This window comes from Calidris pugnax, unplaced genomic scaffold (genome assembly GCF_001431845.1).
Source record: "Calidris pugnax isolate Ruff unplaced genomic scaffold, ASM143184v1 scaffold15, whole genome shotgun sequence".
Classification (NCBI taxonomy): Eukaryota; Metazoa; Chordata; class Aves; order Charadriiformes; family Scolopacidae; genus Calidris; species Calidris pugnax.
The window spans coordinates 8,054,301-8,057,404 of NW_015090774.1; positions in this window are offsets into that span (position 1 = coordinate 8,054,301).

A 3,104-nucleotide genomic window follows, 5' to 3' on the forward strand; every position below is an offset into this window, starting at 1 on the left:
GGGACGCGGGCACGGCCCGCCCCGCGCCGGGGGCCGGGGACACCCCGCCCCGGTCTGCCGGGAAACCCCCGCCCGCCGGGCACCCGGCGCTCCGCCCGTGGAGGAAGGGTCCCGGCCGCCGGCCCGGAACCTCCCCGCCTGGGGGTCCTGCCCCTTTGCACCGTCTGCCCCCGGTGGGGTGAGCCCGCCCGGCGGCCGTAGCGGTGCCGGGTCTCCCCCGGGACCCCCGGTGTGTGAGAGCAGCCGCCGCCCCCGCGTCTCACCCTGCCCCTGCTTTGGGAGCCGCTGGGCTCATCCCGGGGGGAAACAGCTAAAAGCCGGTTGCGTTGCGGATCTCCCGCCTCATTTCTGCACCGGGCAAAGGCTGGTTTTTCATCCAGCCCCGCAAGAAACCGAGATGAACCTTCCTCCCCATTAAATACGTGCGTTTCCCCGCCGGAGGGTGAGCAGCCTGAAAAGCCTGTGACCCTCTGGTTAGTCAGAGCAACTCTGCCACCTTCCTGCCGCGCTTTGTTTCCTGTGCTGCCTACATCTGGCCAGACCCTAAACACTGCCTTCTTCAGGCTCCTCGGCAGAGCTTGGCTCCCGGGGGTCAGAGCAGCACGGCTGGAAACTGCTACGGGGTGGGGAAACGGGGGTTTCACAGCAGAGGCTGTAGGCACCCAGGTCTCCCGAGTTGTGTGACTCTGCCCTGAAAAATGCTAGTGATGCACTGTGGTTTCAAAGGTCCAGAGGTTTTAAAAGGTCTTTGTATAGCACTGAGTACTTCAGTGTGCTTTGGGGGGCTGAGAACAGTCACTTCCTCTCACCTTCTCATGTTGTAACAAGTACCACTAAAGCATGCTGTAAGCTACAGAGCCATGAGGAGAAAGAAAAGCATTTGAAATGAAAAGTGGGCCACGGGGCAACCCGTTTCAAAGCTTTTATTCTCTTCTTTATTGTGGAGAGCATTCACAAGAACGACACTTTCTCTTTTGGATGGCCCTGTGCATCTATCCGTGGAGAGAACTGACCAAATGCAGAGCTATAGTCACTGCTCTAAATTACTAAATTTACTAATTACTAAAACTATAGATTGGAAAGGCTCAGGTGCAGTTCCTGTCCTTCCCATCAGTAACAGACAACCAGGGGCAGAATCACCTTTTCAGGCACTCTGAGTCCTAACAAATCTTCCCTAGGTTTCTGCTAAATGCCTTTCTGACCACAAGGTCACTCCCGTGTAGGGAAAAAATTGCAGTGTTGGCTGGTAAAGCCAAACAAAGGATGCAAAAGACTGGGAGGAAAGCCCACAGGCCCGGGAGAAAGCATGGCTGTGTGAAGGTAAGACCCAGCTCCAAGCAGGCTTCAGGAGCTGCCCAAAGCCAGCAGAGGCAGTCCTGGGGTCTGGGCCCATCGTTTGGCTCCAGAGCCACCATTGGGGCTGGGAGGGATCAGGTATGCAGGGATACTCATTATCCATGAGGCTCTGCTGAGGGACTAAACCTGGGGATAAGGCTATTCCCATCCTTTCTGCTTGGCTGGTGTCAGATCCTGACCCTGCGAAACAGAGATACTTCACGGCCGCTTGCTAAATTGTGCCCATCTAGAGCTAGTTTCCAGGCTTGCCCTCGTTTATTTTCAGAGCATCCCTGCATTGGGTCAGTACATTTTTTTATTTGGGTTAACCCAGTTTTTGTGTCTTTGCTTTTCCTGAAGATCACTGGGGAAGTAGTCCTTCCCAGTGTGCTGATAGGAGCAGTCTCCTTCCCCACTTCAAAAGTAGCACATTCAATTCCTGCTGGGGAAAGAGTAATTCTCTTCTCCCACCCCCTTGCCCAGTTGCTCATGATACGAGGTCAACGGTTTAATTTCCAACTCTCTACATGCAAAGCCACTCAGCCTGCCCGCTAACAAAATCAGTTTTTAAAGCAAGATGATCTCCCTAGAAAGAAAAGATCTCTGCAGGAAAAATTGACTCAGGCATCAAATTTGCAGCTGATTTTCTTCCTCTCTGTGCCTTGTGCAGGTAAAGACAGAGGAAGCGGCATCGTTATTGGGGGCTACCCACCCCATGATGCCCATGGGCACTGCAGATCCTCTCTGAAGCCAGGGCAGACTCCCGATCGCTCTATGATCTGTGGCAAGTATAACCTGAAAAGCTGCCACTCTGCACTACCCTCTTGCTTCCCACAGGAAAACTGGACAAACCCCTCCACTGGAGACGCATCAACCAGCTGCTTGACTCATCCAGCTGAAAAACACCAGGGAGAGAAGCGCTTATCTCCGTTTGCCTACTACTAGAGGTCATGGCCTGTGTTAAACACATCTTTCTGACAGCACACAAGGACAGCCAGGGAGGAGCTGGCCTAAGCAGGGAAAGTTTTGCCTGGCAAAACCCCTATCACAAAATATGCAAAGAAGCAGGAGCTGAATGCCTCCCCAAGGTAATGAAGAGGGGGAGAAAAGTCATGCAGCGTTAGTCAAGCTTTAGTGAGTTCCTTTATGTGGTAAATGAAGGTAAGCCAGAAAAAACATGATGAACAGCAGGCTGGCACAAAGATGTCCCCAGTGCTGCTTGGAGGTTACACAAGGAGCAAAGCTCTGGTGCTTTCCCGTGAACCTTACTTTCTATCCTGCACGGATGTGCAAATCTGTGGATAACTTCAAACACCCAGGGATGGTGTCTCTTGGCTTCATCCACACATTAACCACTGTTAAAGCTGCCAATTGTGAGCTAGATACTTTCTGGGGAAAGGAAAGATTTTGTTTCTCAGAAAATGTAGCTTTTGCCATAGATCTGGGTGATCCCTTGTCTTTCCATCTGCTTAGGCAGAGGAGAAGTGTTTCTCCAGATCGGACTTCCTCACTTCCTCCTGATACGCTTGTCAGCATATTACAAGTCCATTAAACATGAGTACTAGCATGCTGGATGCTGATTTTGGAGCCATTTCCTATTTGTTGGAGCTTAAAAATACTCAGAAACCACCCGAAGCCCCTCTCCTAGTTGCCATCAGCTGGGGCTGAGAGGCAGGTGGCTGTAAAATTGCCAGCAATGCTGTAAAGCATTTTGGTTTTAAAAAAAAAAAAAAAAAAAAGAAAAATAAATAAATCCCATTTCAGTGGAT